This window comes from Alosa pseudoharengus, unplaced genomic scaffold (genome assembly GCF_046254945.1).
Source record: "Alosa pseudoharengus isolate Yale_2024_CS ecotype anadromous, Long Island Sound unplaced genomic scaffold, YU_APseudo_1.1 YU_APseudo_1.1_scf_11, whole genome shotgun sequence".
Classification (NCBI taxonomy): Eukaryota; Metazoa; Chordata; class Actinopteri; order Clupeiformes; family Clupeidae; genus Alosa; species Alosa pseudoharengus.
The window spans coordinates 14,930,783-14,958,557 of NW_027468576.1; the positions used below are offsets into that span (position 1 = coordinate 14,930,783).

Here is a 27,775-nt window from a genome sequence, read left to right on the forward strand (position 1 = left end):
CGGTCTTCGCAAATCAGAAGATAATGGCAGTGGTGGGATTTGAACCCACGCCTGCAGAGAGACTGGAGCCTAAATCCAGCGCCTTAGACCGCTCGGCCAGACTACCCCACAGGGCAAAACCCTCAGGAGGGAAGAATTCCTCACTTCTGTTAGCGAGATGGCTAGAGAAGACAGGTGACATGACTTTCATTCACCCATTGGTTTTGAGGGCAAAGCCATCTCTTCTTGCACTGCTGGTCATAATGGCAGCGGTGGGATTCGAACCCACGCCCCCGAAGAGACTGGAGGCTTAATCCAGCACATTAAAACGCTCGGCCACGCTACCCTGTGTTTTGACGGGAATGAGGAGGCGCAAATCTCTTAGTGAGACCGGAGGCCTTGGGACTCAGTAAAGAGGACTTTACGTAAAGACAGAGCACTGCGTTGGCTGGGAATCGAACCCGGGTCAACTGCTTGGAAGGCAGCTATGCTAACCACTATACCACCAACGCCACACTGATGGGGAAAAGCCTTTGCAACAAGGCTAAGCTAAAGTAGGCCTATCAGTCAGGCCCTTGCAGTCCCGACATATTTTTTAGCCTTGTGAAGCAGGCAGTTCAACAGACTGGCATAGCCTTTGCTAGCTCGGCACAAGAGTAGCATCTTTCAAACCGCAAGGCGTCTCTGGAAGTGGAGGCAACAGCTGTATCAAAAAGCTTGCTCCAATTCGGTCACCTCCAGACACTGCAAGCAGGGCCTGGCTCAGAATCCCAAGACTTGCAGCAAACGCGGAGAGGGACGTCGACATTTGCTCACGAGGCCCTGATAAAAGGACAGGCTCGGTCTTCGCAAATCAGAAGATAATGGCAGTGGTGGGATTTGAACCCACGCCTCCAGAGAGACTGGAGCCTAAATCCAGCGCCTTAGACCGCTCGGCCACACTACCCCACAGGGCAAAACCCTCAGGGCAAAACCCTCAGGAGGGAAGAATTCCTCACTTCTGTTAGCGAGATGGCTAGAGAAGACAGGCGACATGACTGTCATTCACCCATTGGTTTTGAGGGCAAAGCCATCTCTTCTTGCACTGCTGGTCATAATGGCAGCGGTGGGATTCGAACCCACGCCCCCGAAGAGACTGGAGCCTTAATCCAGCACATTAAAACGCTCGGCCACGCTACCCTGTGTTTTGATGGGAATGAGGAGGTGCAAATCTCTTAGTGAGACCGGAGGCCTTGGGACTCAGTAAAGAGGACTTTACGTAAAGACAGAGCACTGCGTTGGCTGGGAATCGAACCCGGGTCAACTGCTTGGAAGGCAGCTATGCTAACCACTATACCACCAACGCCACACTGATGGGGAAAAGCCTTTGCAACAAGGCTAAGCTAAAGTAGGCCTATCAGTCAGGCCCTTGCAGTCCCGACATATTTTTTAGCCTTGTGAAGCAGGCAGTTCAACAGACTGGCATAGCCTTTGCTAGCTCGGCACAAGAGTAGCATCTTTCAAACCGCAAGGCGTCTCTGGAAGTGGAGGCAACAGCTGTATCAAAAAGCTTGCTCCAATTCGGTCACCTCCAGACACTGCAAGCAGGGCCTGGCTCAGAATCCCAAGACTTGCAGCAAACGCGGAGAGGGACGTCGACATTTGCTCACGAGGCCCTGATAAAAGGACAGGCTCGGTCTTCGCAAATCAGAAGATAATGGCAGTGGTGGGATTTGAACCCACGCCTCCAGAGAGACTGGAGCCTAAATCCAGCGCCTTAGACCGCTCGGCCACACTACCCCACAGGGCAAAACCCTCAGGAGGGAAGAATTCCTCACTTCTGTTAGCGAGATGGCTAGAGAAGACAGGCGACATGACTGTCATTCACCCATTGGTTTTGAGGGCAAAGCCATCTCTTCTTGCACTGCTGGTCATAATGGCAGCTGTGGGATTCGAACCCACGCCCCCGAAGAGACTGGAGCCTTAATCCAGCGCCTTAGACCGCTCGGCCACGCTACCCTGTGTTTTGACGGGAATGAGGAGGCGCAAATCTCGTAGTGAGACCGGAGGCCTTTGGGACTCAGTAAAGGGGACTTTTAGTAAAGAGAGAGCACTGCGTTGGCCGGGAATCGAACCCGGATCAACTGCTTGGAAGGCAGCTATGCTAACCACTATACCACCAACGCCACACTGACGGGGAAAAGCCTTTGCCTATCAGTCAGGCCCTTTGCAGTCCCGACATATTTTTTAGCCTTGTGAAGCAGGCAGTTCAACAGACTGGCATAGCCTTTGCTAGCTCGGCACAAGAGTAGCAACTTTCAAACCGCAAGGCGTCTCTGGAAGTGGAGGCAACAGCTGTATCAAAAAGCTTGCTCCAATTCGGTCACCTCCAGACACTGCAAGCAGGGCGTGGCTCAGAATCCCAAGACTTGCAGCAAACGCGGAGAGGGACGTCGACATTTGCTCACGAGGCCCTGATAAAAGGACAGGCTCGGTCTTCGCAAATCAGAAGATAATGGCAGTGGTGGGATTTGAACCCACGCCTCCAGAGAGACTGGAGCCTAAATCCAGCGCCTTAGACCGCTCGGCCACACTACCCCACAGGGCAAAACCCTCAGGAGGGAAGAATTCCTCACTTCTGTTAGCGAGATGGCTAGAGAAGACAGGCGACATGACTGTCATTCACCCATTGGTTTTGAGGGCAAAGCCATCTCTTCTTGCACTGCTGGTCATAATGGCAGCGGTGGGATTCGAACCCACGCCCCCGAAGAGACTGGAGCCTTAATCCAGCACATTAAAACGCTCGGCCACGCTACCCTGTGTTTTGATGGGAATGAGGAGGTGCAAATCTCTTAGTGAGACCGGAGGCCTTGGGACTCAGTAAAGAGGACTTTACGTAAAGACAGAGCACTGCGTTGGCTGGGAATCGAACCCGGGTCAACTGCTTGGAAGGCAGCTATGCTAACCACTATACCACCAACGCCACACTGATGGGGAAAAGCCTTTGCAACAAGGCTAAGCTAAAGTAGGCCTATCAGTCAGGCCCTTGCAGTCCCGACATATTTTTTAGCCTTGTGAAGCAGGCAGTTCAACAGACTGGCATAGCCTTTGCTAGCTCGGCACAAGAGTAGCATCTTTCAAACCGCAAGGCGTCTCTGGAAGTGGAGGCAACAGCTGTATCAAAAAGCTTGCTCCAATTCGGTCACCTCCAGACACTGCAAGCAGGGCCTGGCTCAGAATCCCAAGACTTGCAGCAAACGCGGAGAGGGACGTCGACATTTGCTCACGAGGCCCTGATAAAAGGACAGGCTCGGTCTTCGCAAATCAGAAGATAATGGCAGTGGTGGGATTTGAACCCACGCCTCCAGAGAGACTGGAGCCTAAATCCAGCGCCTTAGACCGCTCGGCCACACTACCCCACAGGGCAAAACCCTCAGGAGGGAAGAATTCCTCACTTCTGTTAGCGAGATGGCTAGAGAAGACAGGCGACATGACTGTCATTCACCCATTGGTTTTGAGGGCAAAGCCATCTCTTCTTGCACTGCTGGTCATAATGGCAGCTGTGGGATTCGAACCCACGCCCCCGAAGAGACTGGAGCCTTAATCCAGCGCCTTAGACCGCTCGGCCACGCTACCCTGTGTTTTGACGGGAATGAGGAGGCGCAAATCTCGTAGTGAGACCGGAGGCCTTTGGGACTCAGTAAAGGGGACTTTTAGTAAAGAGAGAGCACTGCGTTGGCCGGGAATCGAACCCGGGTCAACTGCTTGGAAGGCAGCTATGCTAACCACTATACCAACAACGCCACACTGACGGGGAAAAGCCTTTGCAACAAGGCTAAGCCAAAGTAGGCCTATCAGTCAGGCCCTTTGCAGTCCCGACATATTTTTTAGCCTTGTGAAGCAGGCAGTTCAACAGACTGGCATAGCCTTTGCTAGCTCGGCACAAGAGTAGCAACTTTCAAACCGCAAGGCGTCTCTGGAAGTGGAGGCAACAGCTGTATCAAAAAGCTTGCTCCAATTCGGTCACCTCCAGACACTGCAAGCAGGGCGTGGCTCAGAATCCCAAGACTTGCAGCAAACGCGGAGAGGGACGTCGACATTTGCTCACGAGGCCCTGATAAAAGGACAGGCTCGGTCTTCGCAAATCAGAAGATAATGGCAGTGGTGGGATTTGAACCCACGCCTGCAGAGAGACTGGAGCCTAAATCCAGCGCCTTAGACCGCTCGGCCAGACTACCCCACAGGGCAAAACCCTCAGGAGGGAAGAATTCCTCACTTCTGTTAGCGAGATGGCTAGAGAAGACAGGTGACATGACTTTCATTCACCCATTGGTTTTGAGGGCAAAGCCATCTCTTCTTGCACTGCTGGTCATAATGGCAGCGGTGGGATTCGAACCCACGCCCCCGAAGAGACTGGAGGCTTAATCCAGCACATTAAAACGCTCGGCCACGCTACCCTGTGTTTTGACGGGAATGAGGAGGCGCAAATCTCTTAGTGAGACCGGAGGCCTTGGGACTCAGTAAAGAGGACTTTACGTAAAGACAGAGCACTGCGTTGGCTGGGAATCGAACCCGGGTCAACTGCTTGGAAGGCAGCTATGCTAACCACTATACCACCAACGCCACACTGATGGGGAAAAGCCTTTGCAACAAGGCTAAGCTAAAGTAGGCCTATCAGTCAGGCCCTTGCAGTCCCGACATATTTTTTAGCCTTGTGAAGCAGGCAGTTCAACAGACTGGCATAGCCTTTGCTAGCTCGGCACAAGAGTAGCATCTTTCAAACCGCAAGGCGTCTCTGGAAGTGGAGGCAACAGCTGTATCAAAAAGCTTGCTCCAATTCGGTCACCTCCAGACACTGCAAGCAGGGCCTGGCTCAGAATCCCAAGACTTGCAGCAAACGCGGAGAGGGACGTCGACATTTGCTCACGAGGCCCTGATAAAAGGACAGGCTCGGTCTTCGCAAATCAGAAGATAATGGCAGTGGTGGGATTTGAACCCACGCCTCCAGAGAGACTGGAGCCTAAATCCAGCGCCTTAGACCGCTCGGCCACACTACCCCACAGGGCAAAACCCTCAGGGCAAAACCCTCAGGAGGGAAGAATTCCTCACTTCTGTTAGCGAGATGGCTAGAGAAGACAGGCGACATGACTGTCATTCACCCATTGGTTTTGAGGGCAAAGCCATCTCTTCTTGCACTGCTGGTCATAATGGCAGCGGTGGGATTCGAACCCACGCCCCCGAAGAGACTGGAGCCTTAATCCAGCACATTAAAACGCTCGGCCACGCTACCCTGTGTTTTGATGGGAATGAGGAGGTGCAAATCTCTTAGTGAGACCGGAGGCCTTGGGACTCAGTAAAGAGGACTTTACGTAAAGACAGAGCACTGCGTTGGCTGGGAATCGAACCCGGGTCAACTGCTTGGAAGGCAGCTATGCTAACCACTATACCACCAACGCCACACTGATGGGGAAAAGCCTTTGCAACAAGGCTAAGCTAAAGTAGGCCTATCAGTCAGGCCCTTGCAGTCCCGACATATTTTTTAGCCTTGTGAAGCAGGCAGTTCAACAGACTGGCATAGCCTTTGCTAGCTCGGCACAAGAGTAGCATCTTTCAAACCGCAAGGCGTCTCTGGAAGTGGAGGCAACAGCTGTATCAAAAAGCTTGCTCCAATTCGGTCACCTCCAGACACTGCAAGCAGGGCCTGGCTCAGAATCCCAAGACTTGCAGCAAACGCGGAGAGGGACGTCGACATTTGCTCACGAGGCCCTGATAAAAGGACAGGCTCGGTCTTCGCAAATCAGAAGATAATGGCAGTGGTGGGATTTGAACCCACGCCTCCAGAGAGACTGGAGCCTAAATCCAGCGCCTTAGACCGCTCGGCCACACTACCCCACAGGGCAAAACCCTCAGGAGGGAAGAATTCCTCACTTCTGTTAGCGAGATGGCTAGAGAAGACAGGCGACATGACTGTCATTCACCCATTGGTTTTGAGGGCAAAGCCATCTCTTCTTGCACTGCTGGTCATAATGGCAGCTGTGGGATTCGAACCCACGCCCCCGAAGAGACTGGAGCCTTAATCCAGCGCCTTAGACCGCTCGGCCACGCTACCCTGTGTTTTGACGGGAATGAGGAGGCGCAAATCTCGTAGTGAGACCGGAGGCCTTTGGGACTCAGTAAAGGGGACTTTTAGTAAAGAGAGAGCACTGCGTTGGCCGGGAATCGAACCCGGATCAACTGCTTGGAAGGCAGCTATGCTAACCACTATACCACCAACGCCACACTGACGGGGAAAAGCCTTTGCCTATCAGTCAGGCCCTTTGCAGTCCCGACATATTTTTTAGCCTTGTGAAGCAGGCAGTTCAACAGACTGGCATAGCCTTTGCTAGCTCGGCACAAGAGTAGCAACTTTCAAACCGCAAGGCGTCTCTGGAAGTGGAGGCAACAGCTGTATCAAAAAGCTTGCTCCAATTCGGTCACCTCCAGACACTGCAAGCAGGGCGTGGCTCAGAATCCCAAGACTTGCAGCAAACGCGGAGAGGGACGTCGACATTTGCTCACGAGGCCCTGATAAAAGGACAGGCTCGGTCTTCGCAAATCAGAAGATAATGGCAGTGGTGGGATTTGAACCCACGCCTGCAGAGAGACTGGAGCCTAAATCCAGCGCCTTAGACCGCTCGGCCAGACTACCCCACAGGGCAAAACCCTCAGGAGGGAAGAATTCCTCACTTCTGTTAGCGAGATGGCTAGAGAAGACAGGCGACATGACTGTCATTCACCCATTGGTTTTTAGGGCAAAGCCATCTCTTCTTGCACTGCTGGTCATAATGGCAGCGGTCAAACCCACGCCCCCGAAGAGACTGGAGCCTTAATCCAGCGCCTTAGACCTCCCGGCCAGCATTGATAATTGCTGGATGGCAGAAACGCCTGCTCTTGCTCTATTAAAATTAGTTGCTCCTTTTTTGTAAGACTTTTTCTAATCACTAGTGTGCGAACCACTTACAGCTTCATGCCACTAGATAGCGGCATTTCACTGCACGTTGGCCTTTTTTGGATGGAAAAGCAAGCAGTGAAATGGCGTCATCTGGTGGCCGTGTAGCGCAATAGCGCCTTGAAATATTTAAATATTTAAATCACAGGAAATTACGGTGGAAATCTTGTTTTTTCTTACTAATTATTAAATAAATATAGTTGAACTACATGACTCAACTAGCTTTCATAAAACAACTATTTTGTGGCCTATTATATCACAAATAACTTTGCTTGTTGTACTAGTTAACAGAAATACCTGTTTTCCTGAAACCTTTTCATCTAAGAATTTTTCATCTGACTCCGCTTCTTCTGACAGCGGTTTTCCTGAGACTTGACTGTGATAACTTTTCATCTGAGAACTTTTTGTCTGACTCCCCTTTTTCTGACAGCGGTTTTCCTAAGACCTAACTCCTTTTTATCTGATGTCTGAAACATGACTCTATAACTTTGTATCTGAGACCTTTTAGTCTGACTGCTCTTCCTGACTCCTTTTCATCTGCCCCCCTCCCCCCCCATAGACTTGAATGGAGGCTGTGATGTCATAATGGCCTAAAGCCAGCTGCGCTCGTTAAGCTCCCAGAGTAGTTCCTGATGGGCTAATCAGAACACTGGCACAGGTGTCACAGGCACAGGTGTGTTATATCTCCAGAACGGCCTGACGCATATGCTTCAAATTTGGTACAAGTGTTTGTAGGGACACAAAGATGAAGTGAGTTGATGTTGAAGGTCAAAGGTCAAGTCCATGAATACTCTGAGCGCAATATCTCAAGAATGCCTTGACATACATGCCTGAAATTTGGTATGAGTGTTTGTATGGACTCAAAGATGAAGTGAATTGATGTTGGAGGTCAAAGGTTGAATGTCAAGGTCAAAAACACCTTGAGTCTTATATCTCAAGAACGCCTTGACACACAAGGTTTTTTGGTACGAGGGTTTGTATGAACTCAAAGATTAAGTGATTCGATTTTTTTTTCTCCAGGAATCTCCCCACCAACATTAAGCCAGCAGCTTTCCATCCACTATTGTAATTCCTCTGGCATTTCATTTCTAGTTATTAGAGTGCATGAAAATGCACTCTACTGTTCTTCCTAGGCTTCTTCTTCTTCTTCTTCTTCTTATTAGAGTGCATGAAAATACACTCTATTGTTATCCGATTTATTATAGTGCATGAAAATGCACTATACTGTTCTTCCTAGGCTTCTTATTACAGTGCATGAAAATGCACTGTACTGTTCTTCCTAGGCATTTTATTATAGTGCATGAAAATGCACTATACTGTTCTTCCTAGGCTTCTTTTTACAGTGCATGAAAATGCACTGTACTGTTCTTCCTAGGCTTCTTATTACAGTGCATGAAAATGCACTGTACTGTTCTTCCTAGGCTTCTTATTACAGTGCATGAAAATGCACTGTACTGTTCTTCCTAGGCTTCTTCTTATTATTACAGTGCATGAAAATGCACTGTACTGTTCTTCCTAGGCTTCTTCTTAATACAGTGCATGAAAATGCACTGTACTGTTCTTCCTAGGCTTCTTATTCTTATGATTACAGTGCATGAAAATGCACTGTACTGTTCTTCCTAGGCTTCTTATTCTTCTTCTTCTAACGCAATTAATGCAGCTTCAACCGCTTAACGTAGAAACTTCATTCAAACTATGTTACGTAGGTCTTACTTAGGACATGGGTGCTTTGTATTTTTCAGCTTTGTAACTTTTATACTTTTTAAACTATTAATTAAAAACTGTTCAAAATTTCCCCATAGACTTAACATGGGCTGATGACATCACAATAGAGCCGTTAAGCAATTAGAATCCTATGGCAGGTGTTCGGGCCAGCTGCATCAACTGCCAGTCTCAGGCTTTAAGCATACAAACTGGCCCTATTAAGACTACACATCCTGTTCAACTGCTTCCTCTGCCAAAAACTGTTTCAAAATAAAAGTCCTCACTACAATATTTCACTGTTAAACAATTTAACCCTTTAAACTACTGAACTTTTATCTGTTCAGCCATTGTAACTGTTACTTGTCATCAACTATGACTCCTACCCACTGTAGCTAGTTAGCTAAGATAGCTAAGTAACTTGGTTAGCATAGTTAGCATGCTAGCATGTTAGCATGCTAGTTAGCATGCTAGTTAGCATTTTTAGCAAAACTGTTAAAAACGATTAGCTAAGTTAGCTAAGTCACATGGTTAGCATAGTTAGCATGCTAACATGTTAGCATGCTAGTTAGCATTTTTTGCAAAACTGCTAAAAATGATTAGCTAAGTTAGCTAAGTCACATGGTTAGCATAGTTAGCATGCTAACATGTTAGCATGCTAGTTAGCATTTTTTTCAAAACTGCTAAAAATGATTAGCTAAGTTAGCTAAGTCATATGGTTAGCATAGTTAGCATGCTAGCATGTTAGCATGCTAGTTAGCATTTTTTAGCAAAACTGCTAAAAATGATTAGCTAAGTTAGCTAAGTCACATGGTTAGCATGTTAGCATGCTAGTTAGCATTACTGTTAAAAATGATAAGCGAAGTTAGCTAAGTCACATGGTTAACATAATTAGCATGTTAGCATGTTAATTAGCATAGTTATCATAACTAATAAAAATTATTAGCTAGGTTAGCTAAGTCATATGGTTAGCATAGTTAACATTTTAATATTGTTAGCATGCTAGTTAGCATAGTTACTTGGTTACCATTATTATCTTTAACATAGTTAGCATAACTACTAGCAAACATTGGAGCCATTCCAACTGTTAGTTATCGTCAACTATCTGCCTAAATAATTTAACCATTTCAATTATCAACCTATTTAACTGTTCAGTCATTCCAACTATAGTAAACCTTATCTACCAAGCAAATAATTTAACCATATGAACTCATCATATTTTTGCATTTTCATGCACTGTATTTCCTTCAGGAAATGCTTTTCTAGTTCTTCTTATTACAGTGCATGAAAATGCACTGTACTGTTCTTCCTAGGCTTCTTCTGATTCTTATTCTTCTTCTAACGCACTTAATGCAGCTTCAACCGTTTAACGTAGAAACTTCATTCAAACTATGTTACGTAGGTCTTACTTAGGACATGCCTGCTATGTATTTTTCAGCTTTGTAACTTTTATACTTTTTAAACTATTAATTAAAAACTGTTCAAAATTTCCCCATAGACTTAACATGGGCTGATGACATCACAATAGAGCCGTTAAGCAATTAGAATCCTATGGCAGGTGTTCGGGCCAGCTGCATCAACTGCCAGTCTCAGGCTTTAAGCATACAAACTGGACCTATTAAGACTACACATCCTGTTCAACTGCTTCCTCTGCCAAAAACTGTTTCAAAATAAAAGTCCACACTACAATATTTCACTGTTAAACAATTTAACCCTTTAAACTACTGAACTTTTTAACTGTTCAGCCATTGTAACTGTTACTTGTCATCAACTATGACTCCTACCCACTGTAGCTAGTTAGCTAAGTTAGCTAAGTAACTTGGTTAGCATAGTTAGCATGCTAGCATGTTAGCATGCTAGTTAGCATGCTAGTTAGCATTTTTAGCAAAACTGCTAAAAATGATTAGCTAAGTTAGCTAAGTCACATGGTTAGCATAGTTAGCATGCTAGCATGTTAGCATGCTAGTTAGCATTTTTTGCAAAACTGCTAAAAATGATTAGCTAAGTTAGCTAAGTCACATGGTTAGCATAGTTAGCATGCTAACATGTTAGCATACTAGTTAGCATTTTTAGCAAAACTGCTAAAAATGATTAGCTAAGTTAGCTAAGTAACATGGTTAGCATAGTTAGCATGCTAGCATGTTAGCATGCTAGTTAGCATAGTTAGTATAACTGCTAAAAATGATTAGCTAAGTTAGCTAAGTAACATAGTTAGCATGTTAGCATGCTAGTTAGAATAGTTAGCATAACTACTAAAAATGAAAACATTAGCTAAGTTAACTAAGTTAAGTAACTTGGTTAACATTATTATCTTTGATAACATAGTTAGCATAACTGCTAGCAAACATTAGAGCCATTCCAAATGTCAGTTATCGTCAATTATCTACCTAAATAATTTAACCATTTAAATTATCCACCTATTTAACCGTTCAATCATTCCAACTATATTAAACCTTATCTACCAAGCAAATCATTTAACTATATAAACTATCCACCTATTTAACTGTTCAGTCATTCCAACTATATTAAACCTCATCTACCTAGCAACCAATATAGTTTGTTTTTACTCTGTATGATATTTTACATCATATTTTTTGCATTTTCATGCACTGTATTTCCTTCAGGAAATGCTTTTCTAGTTCTTATTCTTCTTCTAACGCATTTAACCCTTAGAACCCTAAGCTGTTTTTAGGGCATTTTCACTACCTTTATTCATAAGGATTTATTCTGGTCATTGTAAGTGCCACACACATATATTATATATTGTTTTTTTCAGGAGAGTTTAAGCTATTCAGATCTGCCATCATTTCATGTATTAATACTAGCATTGATTTTATTTTGATTTTTAAAGAATTAAAATATAAAAAGTGTATTATAAAAATTCTTATATTTCGACATGTATCTCACCACAGCAAGCTCACAGCTCTACATGCATTTCATGTGTGTGTAGGGCAGACTGTCCTGAATCGGGCGATATAATTGCCATGTTGGAGGGATACTCTGGGGCTGAGCAATTTACAGAAATATTTGCTGTGTGATTTACGGAAATAAATGCTATTTTTTATTTAGTGATGAAAAATGACCTTTCTGCGCTCCATATCTGTGACACGAACTGATCTGACCTGACTTGACCCGAGGTTGCGTGTTAGCCTGCGTGCCTGTGTGTATGCAGTCATAATAATTCTCAACTCTTTACTGCATTGCCATGAACAAAGTAAAGGCAAAAAAGGTGTTTATTTGTTGAACAAATTGGGATGCAATGTGAGCCTTGAATTGGATGCCATGCAGGAATTTGCTAGGATCACAAAACCGGAATATGAACATGCTTTGCCATAGAGAAACACATGATAGCATTGGATTATAAACATGCTTTGCCACAAGAACAGACAAAAACGTGGGGTAAGTCCAGCTATATGAAGTTATTATTTTGCTGTCACTTCGTCTGTTTTATAACCCAGAAGGATGTACTTGGTATCAAATGATAGCTCTGAGTCTCCTCTTTCATCTGACATGCGTGGCATATCTATGCGATCACGGGTCCGCGAGTAATTCAAACGAGAGTAATGAGTATGCAGTGTTGGTTTGTGTACATGACGTTATTATTTTGCAGTCACTTCGTCTGGTTTTATAAGCCAGAAGGATCGATAAACATGGTACCAATGGATAGCCCTGTGCCCCCTCTTTCATCTGATATGCTTGCCATATCGATGCGATCACGGGTTCGCGAGTAATTCAAACTAGAGTAATGTGTGTGCAGGTGAACGCAGAGAAGTATAGACTGTAAATATGATGCAATTTGATTTAATTTCATGATTTTTTTTAATTTTCATACTTGATCGTACAGACAAGTGTGTAGTCTCGTTGGAAAGCCCCACTTCTGCTCTGTCGTGCAATAAAGGTTTCATCTTGCTGCGATGAACCATTCCGGAGCAATGTAACAGAGAAGAAAGGGTGTGTTTTTTGACGCACTTTGCGTCAATCGGGTTCTAAGGGTTAATGCAGCTTCAACCGTTTAACGTAGAAACTTCATTCAAACTTTGTTACGTAGGTCTTACTTGGGATAAGAGTGCTATGTATTTTTCATCTTTGTAACTTTTATACTTTTTAAACTATTAATTAAAAACTATCAAAATTTCCCCATTGACTTAACATTGCCCTTTATGACATCACAGCAATTAGAATCCTGTGGCAGGTGTTCGGGCCACCTGGATCAACTGCCACTTTCAGGCTTTAAGCATACAAACTGGCCCTATTAAGACTACACATCCTGTTCAACTGCTGTTTACCCTTTAAACTGCTGTTAACCCTTTAAACTACTGAACTTTTTAACTGTTCAGCCATTGTAACTGTTACTTGTCATCAACTATGACTCCTACCCACTGTAGCTAGTTAGCTAAGTTAGCTAAGTAACTTGGTTAGCATAGTTAACATGCTAGCATGTTAGCATGCTAGTTAGCATTTTTAGCAAAACTGCTAAAAATGATTAGCTAAGTTAGCTAAGTCACATGGTTAGCATAGTTAGCATGCTAGCATGTTAGCATGCTAGTTAGCATTTTTAGCAAAACTGCTAAAAATGATTAGCTAAGTTAGCTAAGTCACATGGTTAGCATAGTTAGCATGCTAGCATGTTAGCATGCTAGTTAGCATTTTTAGCAAAACTGCTAAAAATGATTAGCTAAGTTAGCTAAGTCACATGGTTAGCATAGTTAGCATGCTAGCATGTTAGCATGCTAGTTAGCATTTTTAATAAAACTGCTAAAAATGATTAGCTAAGTTAGCTAAGTAACATGGTTAGCACAGTTAGCATGTTAACATGCTAGTTAGCATTTTTTTCAAAACTGCTAAAAATGATTAGCTAAGTTAGCTAAGTAACATGGTTAACATAGTTAACATGCTAGCATGTTAGCATGCTTATTAGCATTTTTTATAAAACTGCTAAAAATTATTAGCTAAGTTAGCTAAGTAACATGGTTAGCACAGTTAGCATGATAGCATGTTAGCATGCTAGTTAGCATTTCTTTAAAAACTGCTAAAAATGATTAGCTAAGTTAGCTAAGTAACATGGTTAGCATAGTTAGCATGTTAGCATGCTAGTTAACATAGTTAGCAAAACTGCTAAAAATGATTAGCTAGGTTAGCTAAGTCACATGGTTAACATAGTTAGCTAGTTAGCATAACTACTAAAAATGAAAACATTAGCTAAGTTAACTAAGTTAAGTATTATCCACCTATTTAACCGTTCAATCATTCCAACTATATTAAACCTTATCTACCAAGCAAATCATTTAACCATATAAACTATCCACCTATTTAACTGTTCAGTCACTCCAACTATATTAAACCTCATCTACCTAGCAACCAATATAGTTTGTTTTTACTCTGTATGATATTTTACATCATATTTTTTGCATTTTCATGCACTGTATTTCCTTCAGGAAATGCTTTTCTAGTTATTATTATTATTATTATTTTGTAGCAATCTTAATGTGCTAGTAAGTGGGCAAATGGTGTTTAAAATGCTTTCCAACTTTTTGGTGAGGGAACACACATTCTCCAAAACTGATTAGGATATATAACCTCTCTCAAACCATCACACTCCAACAAGGACATAGCAAACATACTGTATGTAGCGAAGTAGCCTACAAAGATGTCCATGGCAGAGAAGAGAACTTAAGCGAAATGTCCCAACCAAGCACTAGCGAAGAGGTTGGTAGCCAGGAAGACCAGCCAATACTTGTACATCCCTGGAAGAACTTTTCGAAATGGTTGGATGCAAAAACGACTCCTTTCGGATGCACTGCTGCAAGCTCTGCGCACCCAAGTACCACGAGCTATGGCTTTCAAAACTCGCCGTGAAAAAGCATATTGAGGTAAGCTGAAAGTTTGTTATTATCAGTCGATAACTGACAAAATATTGTAGTAACCAAGTAAAGTAGGCCTACTAATGGTAAATTTATAATGTATGCTAATATGATAAGCTAATATAAGCTAATTATCTGAGCTTATATTATTGCTATATGCAATATTTGTAAGTTAATTGTGCAAAGCTATATTCTACAGCTAGTTGATAAAGCATGTACTAAGAGCAAGCATGATCCTGTCTGTGTATGAGAGTGCATGCACCTGAGTGGGGCAGGCCCTGGGTCCAGGTAATAGGCCCAATTACCAACTATCAGCCAAATGCTGTTTAAAATTTATTTACTTGGACTATGTCATCAATTATGCTACTTTTCAGTCATGCCAGCAGCTGCTTGTGGTCCTAAAACATCTTTAAGTGGTAATATTCTGGTCTGCTCAACATAACTGCATAGACCAGTGAAGCTCCCTAACTTGTAGTTTGACCTTCATTCATGAACTTCAAATATGCTATTTAATACAGCGGAGGTCCTTGATAGTCTGAGCTTGTAGTTTGAGAGAAATAATATGAATCTCAATCTGTGCCTGTGCATTCATTTTCTCCACAGAAGAAACACCCAACCCGTCTATAGAGATACACACAACTTACTTAAGCAGCCCTCAAAAGGAAGTCATCCAATGAAGGTTCTTTGGCCCCACCCTCCAAACAAACCAAGCATTTTTTAATCACCAGGATTAATCATTCATTTTGACAGCACTAATGTATACTGTATATAAACATATACAAGGGTTATTGTCACTAAGCCTGCCGTGGGTACACCAGTTTTGTTATCTTACATCCGTTGCCCTCAAAGCTTGGATGTAAATTACATTCCAATAAAGGTTATTGATAAGATGCCTCTGAAGTTTGACTTTTTGCACCATTAATACTTATCGGCAACTAGTCATCATACCTCCGGCTCCATGAAACACATGTTAATGCTCGATACTACACATATGTAATTCTGTAATGTATTTTGCATTGTACTAAAATTCGCTCATTTTCAATGGGCATATATGCGGCTGAAACAGGTAACTAGTGCATCCCAAATTTTAATGTAACATTATAGTCATTATGGCCTTTAGGAAAAAAATGTTTGGGGGAGGTGGGGTAGTACACTATAGGCCCCTGTGGCGCGGCCTAAGCTTTTGTCCTTAAATGAAGTTAAATTAAGCTAAAAAAAACTTGCATATTAAGCTAAAAAACCTGCATAGTGTGCCTTTAATAATTGTGAATAATGAATAACTAACATGAAAACATTAACTTTTCAAAGCCACTTAAGCACAAAACTGAAGAATTCACTAGTTGCTGTAATCAGTTAACATGTGTACTGGGAAGAAGAAACATATGGAAGCTCTCTTCAAAGCAAGGGAAAGTATAGAACTGTCTCAGCAGTTGTAAGACATTTGAGATAGCTTTATCATCTCCTCTGATCATTCTTTTTTCTTATAAATGAATTTTTTTTTTTTTTTTTTGGTTCATTTCATTTTGTATCCATCCCAAATTGGGCAGATTTCAGAATCCATAGCTTGTGAGTACCTTTGCCTGCCACTAGATGGCACACGTGTTGTTTAAATCAGTGTTTCCCAAACTTTTTTTCTGGGGACCCACTTTTTAAAAATGACAGACCATCGCGACCCATTTCACTTCAGATCTAACATGCAACCTGCATGCAATCACCCATATTCAATTTATTAGACAACATAAATTGTGCTGGCGACCCAAATAAAATCTCCTGCCCGACCCAGTCTTTGGGTTTAAATTGCAATGCAGACCCACAAAAATCCACTGTATATTGTACTTCCTATTGCAAAGAAAATATCTTATTTCCTTATGATAGTTGTGATGGTGAGTTATTCTATACTATAGCTATATAGTTATTCTATACTGATACCCTCAGCCAAAATTCATCAGAGTTGATGTGTGAACATTTCACGGGGCGGTGGTAGTGTAGTGGTTAAGGAGCTGGGCTAGCGTGCAGTAGCCTGAAAGTTGTCGGTTCAATTCCCGGCTTCCACCGTTGTGCCCTTGAGCAAGGCACTTAACCCCAAGTTGCTCCGGGGACAATGTGATCCCTTGTAATATAGCTGACATATGTAAGTCACTTTGGTCAAGAAGTGTCTGCTAAATGTAATGTAATGTAATGAACAGAATGAACAAAATTAACTATGGCATACAGTATGCAGGGACATTCCCTGGCTCAATATCATTACTTATTCCAACCAGGAAATAGCATGTGGATTGAGGGGCTTTTATTTTTATCATTTGTCATGGTTTTCTAAACACTGTGTGCTAAGCTTTGTCCAATTTATCCTATCCCTGAACATGGCAAGAAAGATATGAACTACTGGACATGAAACTCCTGGATGCCTCCCTTTCCCTTGGAATAAACAAAGTATCTATCTACTTTATGAGTTATACATGTATTGCATCTATTACCTTTTAAAGTTAAATTACTAAAATATTACTATACTAACCAAAACAGAACAAATTTCAATGGAAATTGGTTGAATGTACCAGTATCATCATGTACAAAACATTAGCCATTTAATGGTTAACTAAACCTCTAATCATAAACTTTTTAGAATAGCCTGAAATGTCTGCAGTGCCTGCTATCTAGATATCAACAAGACTCACACAGACTGTTATCTCTATGAGTACTCCGGACTCTGACTCATGGGAGAGCCCAAACAGCAACTCTCGTTAGCGCTGGCCTCCCACTGTCTGACGGATGTCTGGGGGCAGGCAGGACGGAGAGTAGAGGCAGAGACTTTCTAATGAGGAGACACAGCACTGAAAAAATCCTCCATAGAAAGGCATGGGGTTAGTTTGTAACGCCAATATGGCAGTTGTTTACACATATTCTGCGACATCCCGCCAAAAGTCGACATTTGAATAAATCCTGCCAATCATGTGATGTGTTGTGAATACATTGTACCAATCATGTGTTGTGATCTCGCTGCTGGAGCGAGGTTGGTGTTGTGAAGCATTGCGCACGCGCAGTTCTGCCCGAAATAAATGCGTTGCAATATGGCCGCCGAGTGGAGGGACTTGCCTAAAAGGACTTTGGTAGAGGCTCTTAGCTCTGATCTCCAGCTCTCCCTCCCCTTCAACAGGGCCTCTGCTGAATGTTGTCTGACTCGGGATGCACAGCAACGGGCAGCCAGACTTCAAAGCCCCCTGGTGCGGGACCTCCCCGGCACCTCAATGGGGACGATACCTGGTGATTTAGAGAGGATGACTGTAGGTACAGACTCCAGTAGTGACCCTTCATTGTGACTAATGGAGGAAGACATTTGTATAAAGTGTTTTTTATTGGGATTTGTCTCCTTTGTATCTGTTTGCCTGCATTGTTCCTCCCTTGTAAGTTCATTGGATGAACGTGTCTCCAGATGATTGACTGAAATTAAAGAGGCTGTAGGTTTTGGCACAACGGGGTCCTCAGATGTAAGAGTGTTCACTGGCATTTTGTTTGTCACACAGTTTTCTCCATCAACAGCCATTCCCTTGTATTGAACCTCAGTTGTTGTCTGAACCTCACTTGTCTGACTGAAGTTTTACTGTTCTATGAACTGTAAAGAAAGGAAAAGGAAAGAAAGTCTGAATGAGTTGACTGAAAGGTGTGTGTCTGTGTGTGTGTGTGCGTGCGTGCATGCGTCTTTATGGGGGTTGGCCCGTCTAAAAGATTTGGCCTAAAGGATTGACCCTGACCAGAGCCTGGGACTCTCTAACTGCAGGATGTTAATCACACAGGTATGGACAGACACATCTGAGACATGGCGGTGTGATGGATGTGACCACTTGGATGGCACCAGACAATCAACAACAGCAGGGCTCTGCATGAAATAAAAGCATCTCGTAGTGTTTAAGAAGGTTGCTGAACAACACAGTTTACCTGCAGTACAGTAGGGATTTCATCTGATTCATTGTGTTGAGACTTTAGCTGATGGCTGATTTGGTCCTTTTCTTTCTCATCACAACAAGAAAAGTGGGATGCTGTTTAGAGGTTACACTGCCAAGCATTGTGCAGACTCTGGATGTGACTCAAACAGGAAGCTGGTGAGTGGCGTTTTGGTGAGGGTAAGGAGGGGGATGGGGGCTATAATTTGCCCCCCTCTCTCCCTCTATTTTCTTTCTCTCCTGGAGACCGCCCATGATGTGAGAAATTCCCTATGGAGGTGAAAAACCACACCTCACCTCCCTTTAACTTAATGTGTCCATGCATAATCTCTAGAGCAGTGCTCTTCATGATTATGACTCTATTCCTATGTGGTGGCAACCTGAATACCTTTATTGTATGTGATCATGCGATTGAATTATATTGTTTTATGTGATTATTATTTATTATGACCGCCGCGCAGCGAAGCGGCGGTCATATAGGTTTAGTCAGATTTTTTCTTTTTTCTTTTTCGCATGCCCAAATTTCCGTCAATGATTCCCAGGACACTGAAAGACCGGGGTACACGAAACTTGGTGGGCATGTAACCCCACATGGATAGCATGGAACCATCGTTTTTCGTTTTGATCTGTAGCCCCCCCGCTGGACTGGACCCCTCGAAAGGAGGGTAGGGCAGACACAGTTTTCTGTGAATATCTCGAGAACCGTAGGGTTTAGGAGGACCATTTTTTTTGTATGTTGATCTCAAGGGGCCATGTCAACCCATTCCATAACCACTCATTTCATGTATAGCGCCACCTAGTTAAACACAAAAAAGTAAAAATGAGATGTTGTAATCGCAGGTATCTGTGACCTAACATAGTCAAAACTGCACGAAATTGGAAGTGTAGGATCATTATGACACTCTCTGTATGCACGCCAAGTTTCGTGGAATTCCGTTCATGGGGGGCCACACAATAAATTAATTTATGTTACTATACACCAACTGGCCTGTAGGTGGCCAGAGACAGTTTTCTGAGAATATCTCGAGAACCGTAGGGCCTAGGAGGTCCACCTTTTTTATATATGTTGGTCTTAAGGGGGCATGTCAACCCATCCCATTACCACTTATTTCATGTATAGCGCCACCTAGTTAAAAATTAAAAAGCAAAAAATTAGGTGTTTTCATCACAATATCTCTGGCTGACAAGGTCAAAACTGCACGAAATTAAAAGTGTAGGATCATTATGACACCCTCCGAATGCATGCCAAGTTTTGTGTACTTTCGTTCATGGGGGACCTTACAATAAAATAATGTATGTGTACATTTAGTGACGTACACCAACAAGGATTCCCGGGACACTGAAAGACCGGGGTACACAAAACTTGGTGGGCATGTAACCCCACATGGATAGCATGGAACCGTTTTTTTTTTAAAGTTTTTATCTGTAGCCCCCCCCTCCCGCTGGACTGGACCCCCCCGAAAGGAGGGTAGGGCAGACACAGTTCTCTGTGAATATCTTGAGAACTGTAGGGACTAGGATGACCATTTTTTTCCGTATGTTTTCCTCCAGGGGTCATGTTAACCAATTTCATGTGCACACATGTGCACAAACAGATACACACACACACACATACATTCACAGTAATCATACGTGTGACACATACTCACACAGTAGACATATGTACGCTTGCATACACAGGCACATACGCAGGCACAGACACAAGCACGCACACACACACACACACACACACACACACACACACACATAACATAAACATGTACATGCACACATGCACACAATTCAAGAATTTCTGAACAGGCAAGATGGAGGTGGGGTTGTATAAAATTAATTTTACATGTGAAATCTATGAACTAATCATGTTTTGGTACTTGTTGTCTAGCAGATGTCAGTGAGAATTGAGTGTGGATAATGCAATTTAGTGAGACAGTTCATATAGGCCTTTCAGCGTGATTTATTTTTGTGGAAAAAATGTGCTGGACTGGGCGGCGGTCATATTTTGTACCACTCTGCGGTACATCTAGTTTAATATAGTACAATTAGGATTTTTTATAGGTGAGAGTAATTCAAAGGTGAGCTCTGTCCTCAATTGGCAGGCCTATGATTGTGTCAGGCAATCATGTGAAAACTTTGTGCCCCCATTTGAACCGATAATCTGTGAAAAAACCATCTATTTCCCAAGGATGAATTAGAAAGCCTGAAGGAATACCTCTCAATGAGCTGTAGACATTCTAGACATTCTACATATTGAGCTCTGCATGTTAATAATAACGCTTAGGGGAATGGCTGTAGCGTCACTGATTTTTATGGTTTTTGGATTGTTCCTCCACAGCACAACGCTCATGTTTATTTCATTACTAACAAGACTTCCACTTCAGCTCTTAAGCCACACATTCCTTTAGCTGCATCTGTCAAGTGCCTTTTAATCTCTCTCTCTCTCTCTCTCTCTCTCTCTCTCTCTCACACACACACACACACACACACACACACTACAACACACTCTCTCCTCAGTTGGTTTGACATAGATGCACCCAGGAGGGAATGGGAATGGGAATAACGTGTCTTGTCATGGCAAGCACCTTTTTTAGGATTGCAGCTTCCTTCAGGCAACGTGGAGAAAGCTGGTTGTTTGTTTAACTTCTGAGTTCAAGTCCACATTCGTGTTAAAGCAAGACTTTTTTTAAGGGGAATATAGACATGTGCAATGTGCACTGCATGTACTACACTCCCATTTAACTCCATGTAGACACATACACACACACATGCACACACACACATGCACGCACACACACACACACACACACACACACACATACAAATTCAATCACACATGCACACACACACACACACACATGTGCACAGCACACTCGCACACATGTGCCCACGACGTGGAGGGCATTTAATGTTTGCAGTGGTCACTCACTTTGCAATTTGACTAAAATCTTGTGAGATGGCTTTCTTGAAGTAGTTGTATAAACAGAGAGAGAGAGAGAGAGAGAGAGAGAGAGAGAGAGAGAGAAAGAGAGAACTTGTGGCCTTCAGGGCTCGCGTGGGTGGGGATGGGGCTAGAGATAGCGATGGGGATGGGGCATCGTGTCCTCCCCCTACAACCATCCAGCCCCCCCACCTCCCTGAGCACTGGCATAGCAGCCTCCTCAGAGGCCTCCGAGGTCAGCCCCTTCCCCTCACCTCCCTGGGGGTCTTCTCCCGGCTGTCAGCTCAGCTAAGCCATCACTCCTCACAGAGAACCACAGTCACCAGAAGACTTATTATCTTTTCATGGATCATTTGTCCGGTGCTGGCGTCAACGCACAGTTCTTCCAAGAAGTCCTTTTTTTGCAGAAACCCCCAAAATAGTGTGCATTTGTATGCACATAAACATAAACCTTTTAATGGTCTGGACCTCACTTAAATTCTACCAAGCACACTTGGAAATGTTAAACTTTCTTTTTAATGATACTGGAAAAAACACAGGCTGCACTGAACTGATGTTATACAGACATACATACAAGTATCACTTCTTAAATGTTTGTTTAATCACAAGTATCTGTTTTAATGTTTGCGTATAGAATATTGTCCAACTTGTGGTTAAGTGTAAAATGATTGTTATTGTAGGGTGCAATCTGTTCAGCTGCCTTTTCTGTAAAGTAAAAATGTTTTCTCCAGAATTAATGTTTAAAATGCATTCTACTGCTATACTGTGTATAGCATCTTTCAGGAAATCACCATCAGCTGCATATCTGGCACACAGAGTAGATCAACGCTATTAATACATACAGGAAATACTGTAGACTTCTCATCTCTTTGACACAAAACTTGGACACAGAACAGAAGTATAGACATACCACCTCCCTCTACATTGGCACACTCTATATTGACACACTTTACATTGCATCGATGCATTCTGACTTTGCTTCTAAGGCACCTCTCTTAAGGGTCCCCCTGCCATGTAATGACCACTTTGTGCTTTTTAAACTAGAGGGCAGGACTTCACACACCCAGTTTGTCTCTTTGTCTGTACTCATAACACAATTAGTCTGACTAATTACCCTCTTAATTGACACAATTTGACTCCTCCTTTAAGGAAGTGGCTGATTGTTCAAAGGATTTTCAACAGCTACTCTTTAAGGCCGGGTGTTGTCTCCAGAGCTCTCTGGGCAAGAACCTAAATCCTCACCCCCAAAAGTGTTGGGGAAACATGTAGTGTCCAGCTAGAGAGCCTTCTCGTTCTTCATGCACTCGTAGTGGAGTGGTTGGGGTGGCCCTTTGTTTTGGAGCGGCGAAAAAAAAGAACCCAAGAAGGAACCAAGTCCTTTACAGTTTTTTTCAGTCGCTAACAAGCGTTTGTCTAACCAGTTGACACATTTTCAAAACTCTAAACACAATTAGCACAGCATCGGTCTTTTGTGGCCATACCATTCACACATTTCATGTCGTTTTCACCCAATATGCAGTCAGTGAACTCATTTCCACAATGCTTACATTTTCTTAACAAACAAGCTATACTTCCCAACAAAACTATGGATTGTTTTAGTAGTATTTACGAATGTTAACACACAACAACCCACAATGGCACACACACAATATTCCAAACCTTAGATACAGTATAAAAACCTCTACTTCTGCTACCAAACGTTTTTTTATCCCAGGTGCATCGCCTTTGATAATATCAGATGCGATGTTGATGAAAACATGTGGCCTAACTCTGAAGATCGCAGAGATTAGATACAGTAATGTGCTTTTTTTTAGTTCCCCCCTTTTTATCTGGGCTTTTTGCTGTTGTTTTTTGTTCAGAATGCTCTTGTGTGTTTCATGGATATTTTGTTCACTGTAAGCAATACTGTAAAACTGTTTCTGTTCTATCATACTGTAAACAGTATTTCTACTGTACCTCCTGTAGTAAACAGTAAAGGAAAAAAAAAAGATTTGTTTTTCACTGGAATGCTTTTGAATGTTAACATTACATGTGGACATACAGTTCCCAACCAAGAAATTTAGTGTAAAAATGGTGGATTGCATGTTTTGCATGCAAATACCTGTAAAACTGAAACATAAAAGTCTATGCAGTTTTTGTAATGTCAACAATAGCCAGTATTTTGAAACCTGGTGTACTTTGATTGACTGCATGTACCTTGTGAAGTGAAAACAAGTGTTATTCTATGACAGAATAATTTCATTTTGTGTCTGATTTCCAGTGTTTTGGTAAAGTTAGTGTGTGCAGAGAAAGATGTGTTAGTATATGTTTAACAAAATGTGTTTTTGAGAAGAAAATTATCCATTTGGCCAATTGTGTTTTGTAGGTGTGAGTCTGTGTTAAGAGTTTAGAAAAAGTATCTGAAGTATGGTTAAGCGCTTGTTAGCGATTGAAAAAGACTCTAAGTTTCCCCCGAGGACTGCATTCAAGGCAATCTGTGAAACAGATTTGTCACTGAGAGGCAGGCCTTAGCACAAGCAGGGCCCACCCCACACCACACACACACACACACACACACACACACACACACACACACACACAAACACACACATAAACCTCCTCTCACTGTATACTCTGCACATTTCACAGAAGAATGCTTTGAGCGCTGCTCCAGCAGGATCCACACTCTGAATGCATGGCTTAAACAGTGTCATAACCTCCGTCCATCATCCTGTAGGACCAGAGATCTGCACGCTCGAGAGGAAATGCAGGGTCTAATGGCTAAATATAGCCCCAGTCTTTGCTAAAGAGAGGCCGAAGCTAAAGCTTTAAAGCAGAGAAGGAGAGAGAGAGAGAGAGAAAATACTGTTGCATCTAATCCACTAAGGTTATGGGTGAATTGTAGTTTTTGGCTGCAATGTCTCTGATGTCATCTCAACACACACACACACACACACACACACACACACACACACACACACACACACACACACAAACGACCAGTCCTCGAGCCAAGGACTTCCTAACTCCAGTTCCAATTTTCCATTGTGAGTGCACGAGCGCTAAACAGTCTCAGACAACACCACCAGCAGTAGTGGGCACAGGTCACGCGTCCCCATCCTTCCAATATCCCTTTAATGAGCACTCGAGCCCAACGGGAAGACCCTAACGTCACAGAGAAAATCTCAGACGAACCCCTCTGTTAGTGGGTCACTGGCTTCTCTAAAGTGCCAGAGCTGGCTGGCTCCAGGTCTTTTGATTGCCTTGTGTCTAATGAGCCAAGCATGACACAATACCCCCCCCCCCCACACACACACACACACACACACACTTATACACACACACAGATGTATGGTCCATCACTGCTATGGCCAAGTCGACTGAACTGTTCTCGTCTTGTCTTGGTTCTCTGAGACATCGTCATCAATGTTCTCCCTCTCTGCTCCTTGGCACCTTAGCACAAACCCTCCATGATGTCAGATGACTGTAGGGGTTCTGTGAGCACACAGGTGAAGACACAGACAGGGGAGGGCATGGAGAGTGCGAAGAGGAGGATAGAGGGAGAAAGGGAGGGAGGGAGAGATGAGAAGAGAGGAGGTCACAGTCGGAAGATCAAACAGGTAATCCCCACCTCGTTACAGCGGTCACCCAGCTCAGTCTGACACGTCTTTAGCGACAGCCTTAAAGCAACACCAAAGAACTTTTCCTCTGTCGCATGCCCTATTTGTTTATCCAGCACCAGCTTTGCAAATAACAATGTCCACAGACAAGGTATAATATGTTGCATGATTTTATGAAAGTACGATGTATTGCGTACATCGTAGTCAAAAAATGCAAGTCAAATTTGTAGTTTCTCATGTCTCATTCCATCGAACTACAGAACCGCTACCCGATCCGGCAAACTTACATAGTGCGGTTATAGCCGATAGAGGGCCGCGAAGCGAATGCAGAAAGTGCCGTTCACCCTGTTACGAGTTGATGAACCACTGAAACGATTTTGGAAACATTATTTTAAGGTACAAAAAACTCTTTGGTGTTGCTTTAAAACAGCCCAAACGGAGAGCAGCACTTAGCCAACACTAAACTTGGTCAAATAAAAGAAATGGCGTCATTATGGCGCTCACAGACATTCCTAACACTTTTATAACATGATCGAACAATCAGATGTCATGTAAATAATCTTGATGAGCAGCTTGGCCACCTTGCTAATTCACAGTTCACTAGTTATTTGGTTCTGACTACACCATGCTGCCTCAAAGAATAAGCCCATCAACTGACCTGCAATTGAATTTTCTGTCTCATTAAATATACTTGCTTCGGCTGAGTTCCTAAATTGACCTTTCCCGCTGAGAGGCGGTCTGCAAAGGACTTTTCACGCACACCACTGTGCTGATGTAATTCTGAGTGAGTAAAATCTAATTGTCACCCCATGGGGCAGCAACACAGCCCTCTACTCTGACTGCTCTTTGTGTGTGTGTGTGTGTGTGTGTGTGTGTTTGTGTGTGTGTGTGTGTGTGTGTGTGTGTGTGTGTGTGTGTGTGTGTGTGTGTGTGGACGTGTGTGCATGTCTGTGTAAGTGAGTGTGTGTGTGTGTGTGTGTGTGTGTGTGTATGTAGTTCACTCTACTACTACATTTTGTTTTTATTTTTCATAGTGTGCTGCTAGAAATGTGAAGAAATCATAGTATGCTGCCAGAATTGCGAATTTGTCCATCACAGAACATCCCAGGTTGGATAAAAGGGGGATTCAGTGATATTCAAGCAGCATGCCAGCTGTGTAACTTGCTGTTATGTTAGAACAGTAGCTTAGCACCGTGGTGGGGATGTGAATGTGGGGTTACGGCCTTCACTGTGCTGACGCTTTTAAATGTGCTCTTTCACCGTCAGCAGTACTCTCCTCCGTGGTATTTACAAGATGGTGCTGTGAGCAGGGGAACTGGGAGACCCCTGTGGGCCGGCGTGCTTACGGGAAGTGCGGTCGAGCCGCTGTCGTAAAAGACGATGCGATGGTGGGGGACGGAGCGAAGCGGAGGTGAGTGAGAAAAGAGAGGTAGTGCAGGCGGCTTTGGAGCTGCCGTATCAGATTCCACATGCACTCTGTGATTCAACATCCAGGGTTTATCACTTATGCCCCCCCTTACCTCCCTCTCTCTCTTTTGCTCTCTCTCTGTCTTTCTCTCTTCTCCCCTTCCTCTCTTCGCTCGTGCCAATTTAAATCTGCTCCCGGGGATTTCCAGGTGTGATCAGCCTTCTCGCTTATACTGTAGGTATACAGCACTGTACAATGGTGACTTTCTCTTTCCCCTCTTCTCAGCCCCCCCACCCCACCCCCAGCCCCCCTAAACACACACACACCAACCCTTTTCTCTATCCTCACTCCTCTCTCTCTCACTCTGTCCCTCTCTGTCCTTCTGTACATGTGCTGTATGTTATGTTTCAACCTGTCCCCCCCCTTCTCCCTTCCGCCAGCATGCCAGGTCATTATTTTAGTCCCATGATTATTTCTAGGAACAGAATAAAGACACAGATGCAATTATAGCATCAGAGGGCACTGCGATGTCTCATGGGCCTTTTGTATCCTGCACGGAGAAATTAGCACAGGCCAAACTGACCACTCTTGGCAGCATGGCAACAGGCCCTTTTATAAACCTCTGAATACTTATTGACAGTGGTAACTTAAGCCGACACGCTTACAGAATTTTCCATGCTCTCACAGAGGGAGAGCCAGCCTGTGGCCCGGTGACATGTTTCTCTATGATGTCTCCAGAACACCATGTTAGCTCGCAGAGCTTGCATCATGTGCTGGCTCTGCAAATAGCCATGCTGTTTGATTTAGCATTATTTGCTGATTTACATTGCGCTGTTGTTCCCCGCCGATGCACCAAAGAGAGGGGGCCAAATGAGAGGGTTTACAATGGGCTTTATATGGAGAGAGAGTCGCTGAATGGAGTCGCCTTTATTTGAGTGCCACGGGCCTGTGTGTGCTGGAAATTATTCATAATCATGTCATTGTGCATGTGTGTATGTGTATGTATGTGAGTGTGTGTGTGTGTTTCTTTCTCTCTCACTCTCTCTTTCTGTGTGTGTGTGTGTTTGTCTGTCCATGTGTGTGTGTGTGTGTATGCATGTTTTATATGTATTTGTTTGTTTGAAAGAGAGTGAAAAGACACTGAGTAATATGTACAGTATGTGTATGTACATGTATATACATGTTTATGTATATCTAAGTTCATATGTGTGTTTTGTAAAAATGTGTGATCACTATACTGTTTTCATTTGTCCACTTCAGTGTCCTATTTGGGCATTCAATTAGCCCTCTATAGCTCTGTCCATAGGGTAAGGAGTATGGGCAATGGTTATGGCAAGGACACGCTTTGCTAGACCCCAGAGAACTGTTAGGTAACAGCCTCTGGACCAGA

General features: G+C 43.5%; 23 non-coding genes across 23 annotated transcripts; all 23 read right to left on the reverse strand.

Annotated features, from left to right (window-relative positions):
- Window positions 1-24: 24 nt before the first annotated feature.
- trnal-uag (transfer RNA leucine (anticodon UAG)) lies at window positions 25-106 on the reverse strand. The gene has a single exon. It is a non-coding gene; the product is annotated as a tRNA-Leu (tRNA).
- Window positions 107-419: 313 nt separating this feature from the next.
- Window positions 420-491, reverse strand: trnag-ucc (transfer RNA glycine (anticodon UCC)). The gene has a single exon. It is a non-coding gene; the product is annotated as a tRNA-Gly (tRNA).
- Window positions 492-843: 352 nt separating this feature from the next.
- Window positions 844-925, reverse strand: trnal-uag (transfer RNA leucine (anticodon UAG)). The gene has a single exon. It is a non-coding gene; the product is annotated as a tRNA-Leu (tRNA).
- A 151-nt stretch (window positions 926-1,076) lies between these two features.
- Window positions 1,077-1,158, reverse strand: trnal-aag (transfer RNA leucine (anticodon AAG)). The gene has a single exon. It is a non-coding gene; the product is annotated as a tRNA-Leu (tRNA).
- A 94-nt stretch (window positions 1,159-1,252) lies between these two features.
- Window positions 1,253-1,324, reverse strand: trnag-ucc (transfer RNA glycine (anticodon UCC)). Its single transcript has one exon. It is a non-coding gene; the product is annotated as a tRNA-Gly (tRNA).
- A 352-nt stretch (window positions 1,325-1,676) lies between these two features.
- trnal-uag (transfer RNA leucine (anticodon UAG)) lies at window positions 1,677-1,758 on the reverse strand. Its single transcript has one exon. It is a non-coding gene; the product is annotated as a tRNA-Leu (tRNA).
- A 137-nt stretch (window positions 1,759-1,895) lies between these two features.
- On the reverse strand, window positions 1,896-1,977 carry trnal-aag (transfer RNA leucine (anticodon AAG)). The gene has a single exon. It is a non-coding gene; the product is annotated as a tRNA-Leu (tRNA).
- Window positions 1,978-2,072: 95 nt separating this feature from the next.
- trnag-ucc (transfer RNA glycine (anticodon UCC)) lies at window positions 2,073-2,144 on the reverse strand. The gene has a single exon. It is a non-coding gene; the product is annotated as a tRNA-Gly (tRNA).
- A 330-nt stretch (window positions 2,145-2,474) lies between these two features.
- Window positions 2,475-2,556, reverse strand: trnal-uag (transfer RNA leucine (anticodon UAG)). The gene has a single exon. It is a non-coding gene; the product is annotated as a tRNA-Leu (tRNA).
- Window positions 2,557-2,693: 137 nt separating this feature from the next.
- Window positions 2,694-2,775, reverse strand: trnal-aag (transfer RNA leucine (anticodon AAG)). The gene has a single exon. It is a non-coding gene; the product is annotated as a tRNA-Leu (tRNA).
- A 94-nt stretch (window positions 2,776-2,869) lies between these two features.
- Window positions 2,870-2,941, reverse strand: trnag-ucc (transfer RNA glycine (anticodon UCC)). The gene has a single exon. It is a non-coding gene; the product is annotated as a tRNA-Gly (tRNA).
- A 352-nt stretch (window positions 2,942-3,293) lies between these two features.
- Window positions 3,294-3,375, reverse strand: trnal-uag (transfer RNA leucine (anticodon UAG)). The gene has a single exon. It is a non-coding gene; the product is annotated as a tRNA-Leu (tRNA).
- Window positions 3,376-3,512: 137 nt separating this feature from the next.
- Window positions 3,513-3,594, reverse strand: trnal-aag (transfer RNA leucine (anticodon AAG)). The gene has a single exon. It is a non-coding gene; the product is annotated as a tRNA-Leu (tRNA).
- Window positions 3,595-3,689: 95 nt separating this feature from the next.
- Window positions 3,690-3,761, reverse strand: trnag-ucc (transfer RNA glycine (anticodon UCC)). Its single transcript has one exon. It is a non-coding gene; the product is annotated as a tRNA-Gly (tRNA).
- Window positions 3,762-4,114: 353 nt separating this feature from the next.
- trnal-uag (transfer RNA leucine (anticodon UAG)) lies at window positions 4,115-4,196 on the reverse strand. The gene has a single exon. It is a non-coding gene; the product is annotated as a tRNA-Leu (tRNA).
- Window positions 4,197-4,509: 313 nt separating this feature from the next.
- On the reverse strand, window positions 4,510-4,581 carry trnag-ucc (transfer RNA glycine (anticodon UCC)). Its single transcript has one exon. It is a non-coding gene; the product is annotated as a tRNA-Gly (tRNA).
- A 352-nt stretch (window positions 4,582-4,933) lies between these two features.
- trnal-uag (transfer RNA leucine (anticodon UAG)) lies at window positions 4,934-5,015 on the reverse strand. Its single transcript has one exon. It is a non-coding gene; the product is annotated as a tRNA-Leu (tRNA).
- A 151-nt stretch (window positions 5,016-5,166) lies between these two features.
- On the reverse strand, window positions 5,167-5,248 carry trnal-aag (transfer RNA leucine (anticodon AAG)). Its single transcript has one exon. It is a non-coding gene; the product is annotated as a tRNA-Leu (tRNA).
- A 94-nt stretch (window positions 5,249-5,342) lies between these two features.
- Window positions 5,343-5,414, reverse strand: trnag-ucc (transfer RNA glycine (anticodon UCC)). Its single transcript has one exon. It is a non-coding gene; the product is annotated as a tRNA-Gly (tRNA).
- Window positions 5,415-5,766: 352 nt separating this feature from the next.
- On the reverse strand, window positions 5,767-5,848 carry trnal-uag (transfer RNA leucine (anticodon UAG)). Its single transcript has one exon. It is a non-coding gene; the product is annotated as a tRNA-Leu (tRNA).
- Window positions 5,849-5,985: 137 nt separating this feature from the next.
- trnal-aag (transfer RNA leucine (anticodon AAG)) lies at window positions 5,986-6,067 on the reverse strand. The gene has a single exon. It is a non-coding gene; the product is annotated as a tRNA-Leu (tRNA).
- Window positions 6,068-6,162: 95 nt separating this feature from the next.
- trnag-ucc (transfer RNA glycine (anticodon UCC)) lies at window positions 6,163-6,234 on the reverse strand. Its single transcript has one exon. It is a non-coding gene; the product is annotated as a tRNA-Gly (tRNA).
- Window positions 6,235-6,564: 330 nt separating this feature from the next.
- On the reverse strand, window positions 6,565-6,646 carry trnal-uag (transfer RNA leucine (anticodon UAG)). Its single transcript has one exon. It is a non-coding gene; the product is annotated as a tRNA-Leu (tRNA).
- Between the last annotated feature and the right edge of the window lie 21,129 nt (window positions 6,647-27,775).